The sequence below is a fragment of the Stylophora pistillata genome, chromosome 4 (genome assembly GCF_964205215.1).
Source record: "Stylophora pistillata chromosome 4, jaStyPist1.2, whole genome shotgun sequence".
Lineage (NCBI taxonomy): Eukaryota > Metazoa > Cnidaria > Anthozoa > Scleractinia > Pocilloporidae > Stylophora > Stylophora pistillata.
The window spans coordinates 10,821,878-10,837,029 of record NC_142522.1 but is presented as its reverse complement, the minus strand read 5'-3'; the positions used below and the strand labels follow the sequence as shown (position 1 = coordinate 10,837,029).

Sequence of the window (15,152 nt, the reverse complement as noted above, 5' to 3'; positions counted from 1 at the left end):
ACGACATTCGCGGAGTTGGAGGAGGTTTAACTAGAGTCTCAATCTAGCTGGACATTTGCTACCCATGGCAAGCAAATTCATCCCCAAACAAATAAAAATCTTATTTTGCTTGTAACTTTATCCTGACTACCTGATTAGTCCTTATTTCGAGGAGTAAAATCCTTCAAAAAACGTTGAAATCTAATGCTCAGTTTTTTCAATTAAGGTTAAACTAAATAACTTATTACAAACTGGCACAAATAAGACACAAATAAGGGAGTGATAATTGCTTTAGTTAACAATTATGGCCACACTACTGTTGCTATTACTTCTACCTGGCTATACACAGACATTCGTAAATCAGCGATAGTAGTACAGTGACGCAATTTTAGTAATGATTCAACCCAGCGCGTTTGAATAACTCCATAAAACTCGTTAATCAGATCAAGCAAGAAACCTTACCCCCGCCCCCCCCCCCCCCCAGGAATGAGAAAACCCATTCTATGAGTTACAAGAGAGCTAGAGTCACGTTCCACAATGAGTCCTATCCACTCCCGAGTCACATTTGAGATTGACTAGTGTCTGAATGTGACTCATATCTCGACCTGACGGAATGGTATCCAAGACTGACTCAGATCTTTACGAGTAAGATCTCAGCTGACGTCATATCTTAAACTGAGTCACACCCGAGAATGGATCAGATCTGAGCCTGATTTCTACCTGCTTTACCTATTTGTAGCCTGATTCATTTTCATAAATCAGCCACATCTGCCCCTGAGACACTTCCTAACCTGGATCATATCCCAGCCTTAGTTAGATCCAAACTACAATTTATCAGATCCAAGAAATAATTGGCTCAGAATTTTTTTTCTACAATGAAGTCCTGTTATAGCTTTACCCAGGACGATGTTCCTCTAACAAGTCAGGAAGCAAAAAGCAATCAAGAACATGAAGCAACAACAAGAAGCCTAATGTTACATACTTTTTAAGGTATTTTGACCAAGCTTTCAGATGTCTGAGTGTACTTTTAACAGAGAAAAATGCTCTTTGTTAAATCAAATAGTCCTCGTTTAAACAAGGAGACCCAGTCAGCTGTGATGGCTGAGCCCTGCATTTATAACTACAACTATGCTTATTTGAAATTCACAATGATAAAATAACAATGGTAAAAGTCATTTGAGAATTGCCAATGAAGATTCATCACACAAGCCTCATTAATATCTAAGACAGCTTATTCTCAGAATTGTATTTTACTTGATACACATTACATACATCCTTGACTGCATCAAAACAATGCTCGCGTCAAAGCACATCAAGTTTCATAAAAATGGAGTAAATCGAAGAATGCATTTACCAATAAATGAATCATTGGGCCCTAGAAATTCACTCACAACAAGGAAGACTTGGGCATCCACGTTCCACTTGAGATTCTACACAAGAGCTCAGCTCACCTAAAATTAAAATAAAACAGAATTGTCTTAAGTTTGCTGTGAATTTTCAATTGCTATTCATAAACCACTGTCGCAAAATTTTATCCAAAAAAGGAAACATTTGTAACGTAAGTTGGAATCTAAAAAAAAATACAGCTTATTTCGTACTTAATTAATTGCTATCATCCTCGTGTACGTAAGTGTTAGATGCATGTGTTGTAACTTTATAGAATTCAAGTCCAAACGTTGTTATTCTTAGGAGCTCATTAGAGGTTATTACGTTTACGCAGTCATTTGTTACGTAGAGGTCTTCAAAAACACCATGTCTGTCACTTAAGCTTCTCACTTAAAACTGTTAGGGTCGAAAGTGAATTAGTAAACGGACGTTTACGACGGTCATAAAAAAAAAGGATTACAACCAGAGCATAAACATATCGAGGATTCATATCAACATACTCAAAGGTTGCTTTGCCTGTGAATACATAATTATATACACAACCCTTGACTAACCCCAAGTGCTTTTCACTATCACCAGACAAAACACAGACAACACTGAGACAAAGCAAGGTTCTTCGTCCTTAAAAAGCTCAACGAATCGTGAAGCTTCCCAATTACACTACACAAAGCATGCATTTTTTCCTGAGGTCGAATAAGCTCGGGATTAAAATCGTCGGTCAGAACAGGAACAAAACCCTGTAACTGATAGAAACACCGCATACTGCTCGTATCCATTTAAATGAAAGATGTTTCATGAAGATTTACATCACTCACGTCAAACAATTAAGCTAGAAACTACAGTCTTTATCAATTTCTTGGCTTAGTCACCATTCCATTAAACGAAACGAGCAAAGCCAACCGTAAGATGAAATTTATCCTGAGCTGGAGAATGACAGAGACTGGTAAAATACCCCATAAATCTCTTTCTCGCGCCACCTACATCGTGAGGCAGTCAAGTTTCTTTCTTTGGCAAGGGAAACCGCGGGAATAGAATAGGGAATCATAGGTTTACGATCTCACTGGGACAAAACGGAACCATATCGCAGGCTCAGTTTGTTATACCGAACGTGATACAAGCCAACGCACAGAAATAAGAAGCAAAAATAAGGATACGGCAGGAGACCTTCGAATCTCTTGATTCCCCATCCCGAGCCCAAACATCACTGGCCACTGATGTAGGGGATCGGCGCTGGATTGTCGACGGTCCAACGTGCCACGTCCAACGTGGCAAGAGGGGTCCCAAGAGGCCGAAGCGAACCCTGCCGGGCTGTGTCAGCGGTGCACCTTTTTCAGACACAGCCATTGGAAGAGAGAAGCGGATTAAGTACTTATTTATCTCAGAAGCTCCACTCGCCTGTTTGTGGTAGACCATAAGCGGAGATCAAACACAAATCAAAAAGGAAATTGGTAAGACCCAACAAAGATAAAGCTTTTATCATGGGGACTCAGACGTTTTCCTTTGTTCCGCGTAAGTGACAAGACGAAAAACACCTTTCTTTAATTATTAAAATGTCTATTCAAATGTTATTCAAATGACATTTTCCCTACGCATGTGCATTTTCACTTAAGCCAAAAAAGAACGTGCACAGGCGAAAATGTTAGTATTAAAAGCCTTTTACTAAACATACGCTAGAAACTTCACTCTTACGCGTCAACATTTCCTCTATAAGCATGCTAGCGACATGATATTGGTCTAAACACTTAATGGCAAGCTTCTAAAGTGTGTTAGAGCTCAAAAAAGTCTTAATCTCAGAATAGAGCTGGGAAAGAAACGCATCTATCGCTGCGATAATCCCAAGTAGTTTAAGGCCTGGGTTTTATCTTGGTTTAGACCCCCAGCAGAGTTTCAAGACTTAAAAAAATTGGCGGCCGTTACCGCATAGCGCGTTCGAAGTTTAGATCAGAGAGCCTTTACGCTTTTGGAAGGCGAACATGGATGTATCTACCGAAATTTTTTTAGAAGACGTTGTTTTCGTGCAGATGTGAGGTCTACAGCTGAGGTGAGTGGTATTTTTGTGTTTCATTCGGCAAATTAGCTCTAATTTGCCGTAGCTTCCATAATGCTCTGAGGCGTAAATCCAAATAACGAGCGTTTTATTCAAGGAAAGCGCATTTTTTCGTTTACTAAATTATAGATTACAAATGTTTTGGTATGTTTCGGAAATTTTCCATTCTCGTCAGTGTAGGATGAGGTGGAAATTAATAAACCGCGGAGTGAAAACTTACCCGTAGCGTAAATTTTGTTGTTTACCAAATTTAAATGCCTCGGCTCAATCTCGAGCTAGAAATTTAACGGTGATTTATAGTACAACACTTTTGTGGGTAAATGTATTTATATGAGCTTCAACAAAGAGAGTTCATTACTCAATCTACAAGGCATGTAAATGAGAGAGAGCAAAAAGCTATGTGTCAACAGTTGTGTTCTTATACATGTGTAGCGAAATTTAAAGTATACATATCTATGTTTTAGATTGAATCGATCCCAAGAGAGGTGACAAACTAAATTGGGATGTCGTCTTTAACCTTAGTTAACAATGACTGATTTGCCAGCCTGTGACGAATAACACAGACATTCTCAATCCTACATGAACATGGCAAATAGGAATCTGACCATTACCTTTTCTTAACTATGATTTTTACTTAAATTCTTATACAACTTCCACATTCATCAGGATATGTTGTCCAACTTGTGAAATTAAAGCCATCTCAGTTATGGTAGAATTTTAAGCCAAGTAATGTAAACTGTTGCCTGAGACTTCTTTTCTAATTTCATGTTCACAGTGTATTCTTTTTAAATCCATAGGGACAAGATAGCTCAACAGCACAGCTATTCTGAGGTCAAACATAATCTTTGACTCGCTTATGATGAAGGTGAGCAATTAGTAAATAAGTGTTAATAGCCCTTTCTACAGTTCCCGGCGCCATATTGGATGTGTAACCGCGCAAACATGATAGCGAGGTTAGTGTTGAGTCGCGTTGCGAGTTCTAGTGAGAGTTTAGTGAAATGTGGTGGTGCTCTGTCCTTTTCATCGAAATATTTCGACAATGAACGATACTTTCCCTACGCAGGATATTCCTCCTTCTTCTTCGAAAAGAAGAGGAAGACACTGTGCCGCTTTTTGTTTGTGCTAATAGCTATTATGACACAACAGGCAATCCAACAGGTCTGCATTTCTACTCGTTTCCGAATGACGTCCAGCAGCGAATCAGATGGTGCAATCTCCTGAAGCGCCAGCATGGAAAGGACGGATTCTTCATCACAAAATCAACTTCTTTGTGCTCAGAACATTTCAAAACAGAAGACATGCGAAAAAACGTGGGCAGGTCGCTGGAAATTGGTGAAAGGTTTATAATGTTTGTACGGTTGTTTTGTTGCTTGGATACCAAAAGAAAATGGAGCTTTGATTTTCGGTATTGTAGTGTTTATGCTGGGATTTTTTTCTTCTTATTAAAAAGTGACATTTATATCTCTTTGTGCACTGTGGTGTTATACGATATCTGTGAACTTAATGTAAAATTAAAATGTAAAATTAAAAATTTAATAAAATCATGAGTTTATTATTATATATATGGGCAGAACCATCTCGATTAAACTAGTCAGTACCGAAAAAACCACGGAAAATGCTTGCTTAAAGGGTCCCAGTAGCAACTGTGACAACTCAAGAAGAGTCATTTGAAGTTGAACAGGAATCATTTCACCAAGAAGTTGAAGCAGCTGTGTCAACTGTCAATGCTGCTTCATCTTCACCAGCCCTGCAACAATCAGATGTTCTTAAGCTGCAACGGGAAATAGAGCTACTGCAAGTACAATTAGCTGACTTGAAAGAAAAACTAAGTGAAGTTGAAAACGAGGGGGATATTTATTGGCGTGCCAATTTTCAATTGACAAAATTAAAGATGATGAGTCTGCGGTTCTATTTTATACTGGATTCCCAAACTATGGAGCACTCATAAGCTTCTATAATTTTATTGAACCAATGCTGGCAAAGATGCAGTACTGGAAAGGAGAGAAATTGTCGAAAGAGAGTCAGCATACCAAACAGATGATAACAGAGGTAAGCCGGGGCCTTCAAGAAACTGTCATTCTTGGATGAATTTTTACTCATACTTATGAGACTAAAGGCTGGGTTATTTGTACAAGATCTTGCTGATAGATTTGGGATCAGCAAGAGCCTGGTGTCCAGAATCTGCATTACATGGATTAATCTTAACTATGTGGAACCGAAAGAACCTTTCCCATCTCCAGCACAAGAACTTGTTTACAAGAATATGCTGCAAGAGTTTGCTCAATATGCAACAACTAGGATTATTTTAGACAGTACAGAACTGTTTATTTTTTCTTCTGTGAATAATAATGTTAATTATTGTCAATAGGCTCTTCGAAATGTTATGTTTGAAGAATAGAATTTTGAAGCTCCTTCCCATAAAACATAGTTTAACTCGCGTTTTATTGTCATGCCAATCACTTCTCTTATTTACACAATGTACAATGGTACCTTATCTTGATTTTACAAGCCCAACATCATCTTTTTTCCCTGAGTACTAACAACATAATATTAATATTTCTTAATGTAAGGAAAGATTACACCTAAATCAATTTGAGCATTAAATTTGAGCTGGTGAAGGTGAAGCAGCATTGACAGTTGACACAGGTGCTTCAACTTCTTGTTGAAATAATTCCTGTTCAACTTCAAATGACTCTCCTTCAGTTTTCACAGTTGCTACCGGGACCCTTTTAGCAGGCATTTTCCATAGATTTTTCGGTACTGACCAGTTAAATCGAGATGGTTCTGCCCATATATATAATAATTAAACTCATCATTTTATAAGTTTAAAATTTTACATTTTAATTCTACATTACAATTTTATAATTTTACATTCAGTTCACAGATATCGTATAAGACCACAGTACACAAAGAAATATAAATATCACCTTTTTAATGAGGAGAAAAAAATCCCCCCCCCCAAAACAAAAATCCCAGCATAAACACTTCAATACCGAAAATCAAAGCAGGCATTTTCTTTCGGTATCCAAGCAACAAAACAACCGTACAAACATTATAAACCTTTCACCAATTTCCAGCGACCTGCCCACGTTTTTTCGCATGTCTTCTGTTTTGAAATGTTCTGAGCACAAAAAAAATTGATTTTGTGATGAAGAATCCGTCCTTTCCATGCTGGCGATTCAGGAGATTGCACCATCTGACTCCTGCTGGAAGTCATTCGGAAACTAGAAGAAATGCAGACCTGTTGAATTGCCTGCTGTGTCATAATAGCTATTAGCACAAACAAAAAGCGGCACAGTGTCTTCCTCTTCCTTTCGAAGAAGAAGGAGGAATATCCTGCGTAGGGAAAGTATCGTTCATTGTCGAAATATCTCGATGAAAAGGACAGTGCAAAACCACATTTCACTAAACTCTCACTAGAACTCGCAACGCGACTCAACACTAACCTCGCTATCATGTTTGCGCGGTTACACATTCAATATGGCGCCGGGAACTGTAAAAAGGACTATTACCAGTAACAAATTTGCTCTCAATCTGAAGCTTTTGGTGGTAAAAATGATGGACAACAATCACTTTCAAGTGACTTATTACCTTTTCTAAATGACCTGACTAAATCATTTAAGGGAATAAAATTAGGTAAGAATGCTTGATCAAAATACTTTACAAATGTACTGTAATCATCTTCCAGGATTGTAGCAATTTCAGAGCAACTTTTTTCTTGTGAAGAGTATTTGTTACCTCATCTGATAACTCATAGTCATTAGCATTGGGAAGCCAGTTATTCTGCATTAAGAAGGTTGCATCCCATACTTTTGTATCAGACTGTAGTTGCCTAGTGGCCTTCAGGACAAGAACTTGTATTTTTGCCAGGTGGTTTTCATACCTGTTGGCACAATATCTGGATTTGGGGTTGCGGTTTAAGTTGTTGTGTAATTTTTCAGGCTGTATGACTTCAGGTGTTCCGCTTTGGGGCATTTTTTACCCTCCTTTTTGCTTCATCAATGGTTTCAAAACACTCTACCATTCTTTGCCTTTTCCTGGTTGCAAAATATGTTCATTGAGCCAGGTGAAGGTTGACATAATTTTTTTTTCAGGAATTTTCTATACTTTTTTTTTTTTTAATTTTCTCTCTTCTTTACGGATTTTTTTTTTGCCTCAACAGGTGAAACTTTGTTTGTCAACCCAGCCTCGGAAACCATGGACATGACTTCTGTAAAGGACTTTACCAGTTGCTCCTTACATTCAGAGTCGAATTCCTTATATATCACTGACCCTACGTTTTTCACTTCTTTTGGTGTTGTTTTGAAGATTTTTTTTCCTTAAAGCTCTTTGGCTTGACTTTTTACTTCTGTGAATGCCTCCCTTCTGCTTGCCACACAACCTGTACTTTTTTTTGAAGAGGCTACTCTCTGCTGGTGTTGTTAAGAGACAGCATTTGCATTCTATTTGGTGCAGAGATTTTTTACCCTGGGCAGTTTTCTGCCAGCTTTCCATAGAATATGCATTTAGATACTGTTGCTTTTTTTCTGGTGGTGACCACTGTGAAATTCGGTTATCAATGGCCTTATATTTCTTGAGAAAAAGACCTATTGATGTAACTATACTTTTTTGTAATTGTGCTTTATTTTTCTACCTGTAAGTATTTAGTGACCTTCAAAAGATTTATGGAAAGAAACACTTACTTTTGCTCACATGTAAATGGGGAAATTCTTTGAAATTTTCCATTTAGAGCTGATATCTCTCTTCAAATTGCTGGCTTTTATACGCCTTTTCTGATTCATTGTCCTTTGTTGAAAAATTTTTTGGGGCAAGGGACTTATGGAAATAAACATGAGCGAATCAATCCCTAGTCAATCTCCATGTCAATCTACATTTTGTTTCTATTTCATTTTTCACTCAATATTTTTTTTTGCCTTTTTTTTTATTTTGTACCACATGAAATTGGACAGATGCCTCCAACTGAGCTGGCAGGAAATTAGTGCAAAGTGCACATGCAAATTATCTCTCCATCAAGATGGGGTGGGAGGGGAGAATTTGAAGTTTGAATAACCTTGTTTTTCACCCTTTTCTTGCTGCCAGGCCAGTTGAAATCCCTGTTCATTTCTTACCAACAGATTTTCATAAGACCCAAGAGCAGGATTATAATTTTTAAACACATGGAGCACTAATATTAGCAGTTATTTCTCCCTTCCACCTCCCACCTCCTGTGGCTCAATTTTGGTCCATGTTGTGGGTTGATTTTGCTGTCATGTGAAGAGAAAGATTAAAGCTGTTGTATATATGACTTCATGGGAAACAACAACCCATGCAGTGAGTCCCACAGTACATCTCTTAATTTATTTTAGCATCTTTTATTTTCTTTCGGTCACGGACGTGGAAATTGCGAAAAAAGCAACAAACAAGTTGAAGTAATATTATTGAAGCATTTCAGTATCTTACAATTACAGGAGATGAAAACATACAATACTAGAGCAGTAAAAAATAATTCGTTTGTTTTTTGGCTTGCTAAGCCAGCAGTTTTACTTTCCCATCAGATATTTGTCCGGTGATCGACCTGACGACTATAACCACCATATTTGATTTGTGCCTTCTTGGTCAGCGGTATAATGTGGTAGTCAAGTCTTGTTCATGTATTATGTTCGAAAAGAAACAGAATGGCTACTTCATTCGTAGTTTAAAAAGGGGTAGTCAGAATGCTATCGCCGGTGCCGAATTTTTCATTTCAAGCAGTTATTTTTAGCGAAATGGAAGAAGGTGTTGATAAACTTTATCTTCTCGTTTGGAATGAAGCTCCGAATAGAGTTGATAACAATCTAAAGACCATTAAGTTGAGAAAAGTTCCTTCTCAGCTCCTAAAAATCTCTAATCTCTTTTTTAAGGAACGAAGGAAATTCATTCCAAACGTAGATGGCTAGCATTTTTTATTGAGTATTTTTCTCATTCATTGATCAGTAACGAGTGTGTGTAAATCTTACCAATTCCGATAAAAACCGATTGAGTAGCGTTTTGATCACGTGACCCGACACGTGACCGTCGTCGTCGGCATTGTTGCCATAAGGTAAAAGTTCGTATGGATATCTATCGTCCCTGAAAGTTTCAGCGAAATCGGCTGTATATTTATGGAGATATGGCTGTTTATTTTATTAAGGCAATTTAATCTCCTGACCCAGGCCTTAAACTACTTGTATGGAGTACACAATTTGGAGAACTTTTTATATTATTTGAAATAAGATGTTTTACAGTCGCTTGTGAGTGATTCGTGGAATTACCCTTTGGCATAAAATATGACTATGCCTTTTTTTTTATTTTCGCCGAAACCAGCGTCTCAGTTTCGTTGTCAAAGTTAATTCAGACAATCTTTAGACTGCAAGATTCGGGAGGTGAGAGATCCTTAATGATTTAAATAAAGAATACCGGTACGTTAAAGAAAAACGAGTTTGGTTGTTTAGTTCGAGCCAAAGAATGCCAGTCGCTTGCATTCAAAAGATCATACAAAGAATTTTAGCGTTTTAAGAAAGCATAAACAAATTTAACCCCCTACTCTGCGAAATGTTTGTTATTTAAGAACTGGGATCTCCTTTCAATGTTCAATCGGACTAATTGGTGTTAAAGTTTTTTCTTCAACATTAGCTTCTAATTATTTTTTCTCTTCGTATGTTTTTATCTTCTGTTTACACCTGCAATATTTCTTTATACTTCGTACACGCATATATATATATATAAAGTAAGTCAAAAACGATGAAACATGAAGCAAACTTCTAACTGTTCCAGCTTTAATGTGGCGACGTTTCGGCCTTCGGCCGAAATCTAAAAGCTATAATAAGATATTTATGAGCTTTGTATAAGGTCAGAAATCAATCTCAGTCCTCGCTTCAAACTTTATTTCGTCTGCACCGACGAAAAGGAAACATTTCCGGTTTGCAGAACTATCTAAACATGCAAATCTTACTCCAGCTGAAGCTTCGATAAGAGTAAATATTTAATGTTCTAAAAAACCAGAGACTTTAGAAATTTGGACGAGAATTCCATGTAAAACTATCTTTATTCGTTGATAATGTAAATTGGCCATCGTAAAGGGTTTCAAAACTGACATTTCGCGCGTTTGCCCTTCGTCAGAGCACGGCTTCGTCGTTCGTCTTTCGTTCTGAAGCGAAGGGTAACGGTCGAAACCGGCGGCAGCTTTGACACTCTTTACGGTGGCCAATTTATTTTCTCAACTCAGTTGATAAAACGAAATTCTCGTGATATAATCCCCCAAAGACACAGCACTACAGTTTCCTGAGGAACTTACCCCTTCCACCTTAATCCTTATTCGTGTTTTTCTTATCATTAATATACCATGCTCATCATCTTAGAGGCCTTGTTTATTTTTCTGGTTGAATGGCTCCTTGACTAATAATGTTGTTCAAAACAGGAAGTGTGCCGTCTAGAAAAACCTTGTAAACTCAGAAATACCACACACAGCCATCACATCTGGTGAAACAAAGACATGACTTAAAGATTATCTCAAAGAGGTAAGCTATATGTTTGTGTCATTATTGCCAAGGTGCAGTTCCTTAAAACAATTCCAGGTGAGCCATCAAGTAGCACTCCATCATAAACCATACAAAGCGTACGAACTTTGTCTAAATAATCTATTGGCCTGTTTCTCGCACCACCTAGAACGTCTGTTTCTTTGGCGCGAGAAGCAGGAGAACAACACAAAAACAGTACAGCATTTTCATCAAAATTACAATTTTAAGGATGCAAGACTGAGCATATATCGCAGGGTACTATTCGCCATGCACACTGGGAATCAAATCAATCGCACAGAGAAGAGAAGTTAAAATAAGACGGCGTTAGTATATGATTAACCTATTTTAATCATATACTAATCGGACTGTGTCAGCGATATCAGACTGACACAGTCCTTGATCTTGGTGGTCTAGCAGAGTATTTATATATTTCCCACGCAAGGCTCGCTTATGTGTGGTAGAGAAAAACCGCAGATCAAACGATAAATTAAGACTGATTTCAAGAAGTACGCAAAACAAATAAAGGTTTTTCATCAGTCAACTTCATATAATCATAAATATTTTTGTTGAAATGTATTTCAAATGGTTGTGAAAGAACGATTTCTGTACGCATGCGCCCTAAGGCAAGTCAAAATCTCATCAGTATAAGTAAAATTGTCCGTCTTAAAGGCTTACGCGCAGAGCAAAAACATCTTTACTTTCACAAAGGCAGTATTTTCTGGTATGAAAAATGCTTGGTTATGAGTAACCATGTTATGAATGTAATGTTGAACACAGTGAGGATAGAACTCGTCTCAAAAACACTTTTCTTGAGTGCTAATAACTCAGCAGAGAGTGATCAAAAGTTGCTTGGAATTGTTACTCAAGATGTTAATCAGGTACAAAGATTGTCAATTATTAGCATTTTTGTACAGACAATACTTAGCAGAGAGGAAACGTTGGCCAGAAATAATTAAGAAAGGAAGCCTGGAAAGGAAACGACACCAACAAGTTCCGTTCTGTCCCACTAGAAAGACCAAAATCCAGAGGTAGGCCGCCCAAACACTATCACCCGCTGTTGATTAGAGAAAAAATGTTACAATTTACCGTTCGCAGAATCCTTCCAAAGGACATTGCTCAATCTGTAAGTCCTTCAGGCTCGAGACTAGCACACCTATAAGGGCTACCAAAAACCCATAAGGAGAAGTTAACCGTACGTCCCATTCTATCAGCAACGAGCACCTATAACTACGCACTAGCCAAGTGGCTTGATGAAAAGCTCAAACCACTGTCTTTGAATCAACACACCGTTACTGACATCTTCGATTTCATAAATGAAGTACGAGAACTGAAAATCAACAAAGGTCATATCTTGGTATCGTATGACGTGTCATCCCTTTTTACCAACGTACCCCTTTCTTGGCACCCAGCTCCTAAACCGTGTACTCCAAATTTGAGACGAAAGTTTATGTCAAGCCTACTTATACTGGTTTACTTGTCCACTACTAGAGTTACGTTGACAACCGGTACAAACGGAACTTATTAACAACTATGCTCGATCGCGCGTACCGTTTGTCCTCTTCATGGCTTTATTTTTCTGAGGAGTGTGAGCGCTTGAAGAATTTATTCTCACGTTTGGACTACCCTCACCACCTTATCAACTCCGCCATCAACACCTTTATTAACTCGAGAATTGCTGACCAGCAGCCATTGCAGTTGTTGGGAAGATTGGCGAAAAATGATGCAACCCGAGTGGTCATACCCTTCAAGGACCAAGACTCCGCTTACATTGTTAAGACACAGTTGAAAGACCTTAGCATTAAGCTCCAAACCACAATCCAGCCCGTATTTGTCAGTCGGAAAATTGGCCAAGACCTTAAAGAATGTGAAACCAATCCACAGCTGGTTAATCAACAGTGCTTAGTGTACCAATTTGAATGTAACCTATGCGATACGGGGAGCTATGTTGGTTATAAAGGTGGGCATTTATATGCCCGCGTGGATAGCCAGAAGAGCACGTCATCTTCAGTACGCAAGCACTACGACAACGACCACGCAGGTGCTGTCCCTGAGGACCTTCTTAGCTGTTTCAAAGTTCTCAAGAAGTACATGAACAAATTCGATTGTCTTGTAAACGAGATGCTTTACATCAAACAATTAACACCGAGTTTGAACGTGCAAACGGATTCTATCCGTGCTAAAGTATTTGTGTAGCTACCTCCCCTATGCAAATTAATTGTAACTCTTAAACTCGCATTTGTTAATTTTATTTTCATTCGTACCCTTGATAATGGCGTCATGAAGTCGCCGAAACGTCCGGATATTACATCGTTCGTTTTTACCTGTCTATGTATTACTAAATCTTTGTTAATACGAGGCCATGTAGTTGGTGAAATTAGGGACAGGTGAATTATCAAATCCTCAGAGCGACTAACCTTCCTGTTCTCAATGTTCTTACAAACTAGCACAAATGACGGAGTAACATTTGCTTGCTTTATTTTACAACTATGGTCAAACACTTGTTGCTATTAATTCTACCTCGTTATACACAGACATTCATTAATTAGCCTTACTGAGTAAATGTGCAGTAATGTAATTTTTAGCAGTGATTCAAAACAGCTTGATTAAATGACTCCATAAAACTCGTGCATCAGATCAAACAAGAAACCTTACCCCCCCTTTCAGAATGAGTCACTTCCCACTCTGAGTCAGATCTGAACCTGACTCAGATCTGTACGAGTAAGATCTCATCTGATGTTATACCCTTACCTGAGTCACACCCAAGAATGGGTCAGATCTGAGCCGAGCCTGATTTGTATCCAGAGTCATGTCCATAATGGGGCTACATCTACCCTTGAGTTACCTCCCAGCCTGGATCATATTCCAGCCTTACTCAGATCCAAACTACAATTTATCAGATCCAAGAAATAATCGGCTCCAAAATGTTAATGCCACAATAAGTCCTGTTACAGCTGTAGACAGAAGGATGATCCCCTAACAAGTCAGGAAGTAGAAAGCAATCAGGAACATAAAAAGTTCTGCAGTAAGCATATTTTGGCAACAACATGAAGCCTGTTGTTATAAAATGAATTTTGAACAAGTTTCAGATGTCTGAGTTTCTTTTAACAATGAAAAAAATTACTTTAATTTGTTACATGAAATAATCTTTGTTTACGCAAGGAGGCCCAGTCGGCTTTGATGGCCGAGCCCTGCATTTATATATTCGAATATCAAACTACAACTATGCCCATTCGACATTTGCAAAAAAAATAACAAAAGTAACAGTTATTTGAGAATTGCCAATGAAAACTGATCACGATTAGAATTGAGCATGTTTAATATCTAACACAGCTCATTCTCAGAATTGTACTTTGCCTAACGCATATTACATACATCCTTGACTGCATCCAAACAATGCTTGCGTCAAAACTGTGAACATTCAATTACTATTCATATACCATTGTCGCAAAATTTTCTTCAAGAAAGGAAACATTTGTAACGTAAGTTGAAATCTAAAAAAAAGTTACAGCTTATTGAGTATTTGGTTGATTACTATCATCCTCGTGTACGTGAGATTACGATTACGTAAGTTTACATGTCGTTAGCAAATCACGCGGACTTTTTTTGACGTGTGCAAGTTTTTTTGGAGGGGACGAAATTTTTGAGTTTTTGAGTGGCAATTTGTTTGAAGGTCGTTGGTGTTTACCGATTACCGCGTTACAAATAAACGTGTTTGTTTGATTTCCGCTTCCGAGCATGGGTAATTGACCAAGGGTACAATGAAGATGGCTGTATACTGACTCCGTCTCGGCTCATCAAAACGCAAAAAAAGAACAAGGCTAAATATCCAGCCATCTTGACCGAAAAGTCTTGGTCAATAAAGGATTATTATATTGCAAAAAGATTTCGCTTTAATCATGAATGAATTGTTTGTTTCGAGAGTCGGGAAAAGAAAGCCAACTGTGTTTGTTGCACAATAAACCCACGAGAGTCATTTGTATTTTCTTTGTTTTGACTGTCTTCTCCCGACACTATCCAAAAGCTACGAACTCTATTAGTCCGCTCCATGTAATCAATGGCTTTCTTTCGCAGGATCCAGGCGGGTTATGTCAAGCGAGCAAGACTGGCCAATCCAATCCATATGTAAACAAACAGGTCTCATTCAGGTACATGTGCCGATTAAAACGTCAGCTGAAGGTCGGGTATCTTGAAACACTTAATGAATAGCTGCCACAAGACAATATTCA

The 15,152-nt window shown here is 38.1% G+C and overlaps 4 long non-coding RNA genes across 5 annotated transcripts in view; 1 reads left to right on the top strand and 3 right to left on the bottom strand.

Moving 5' to 3' along the window:
• LOC111333050 (uncharacterized) overlaps positions 1-2,702 on the bottom strand; it is a 30,923-nt gene extending 28,221 nt beyond the window's left edge. Inside the window, exons 1-2 of one of the 2 annotated variants that reach the window (XR_016000304.1) lie at positions 2,181-2,702; positions 1,371-1,430 (exon numbers count right to left, since the gene is read on the bottom strand). This is a non-coding gene — a long non-coding RNA (uncharacterized LOC111333050). The remainder of the gene's footprint in view (positions 1-1,370; positions 1,431-2,180) is intronic. The other variant, XR_016000307.1, reaches the window with a different exon arrangement.
• Positions 2,703-2,798: 96 nt separating this feature from the next.
• On the top strand, positions 2,799-8,255 carry LOC148732466 (uncharacterized). Its single transcript, XR_016000303.1, has 4 exons — positions 2,799-2,813; positions 3,238-3,406; positions 4,210-4,277; positions 7,575-8,255. It is a non-coding gene; the product is annotated as an uncharacterized LOC148732466 (long non-coding RNA).
• On the bottom strand, positions 6,228-9,592 carry LOC148732465 (uncharacterized). Its single transcript, XR_016000317.1, has 2 exons — positions 9,388-9,592; positions 6,228-6,917 (listed from the first exon to the last, which is right to left on the bottom strand). It is a non-coding gene; the product is annotated as an uncharacterized LOC148732465 (long non-coding RNA).
• A 200-nt stretch (positions 9,593-9,792) lies between these two features.
• The window catches only part of LOC148732464 (uncharacterized), a 56,214-nt gene continuing 50,854 nt past the window's right edge, over positions 9,793-15,152 (bottom strand). The window contains exon 4 of the long non-coding RNA XR_016000316.1: positions 9,793-10,885. This is a non-coding gene — a long non-coding RNA (uncharacterized LOC148732464). The remainder of the gene's footprint in view (positions 10,886-15,152) is intronic.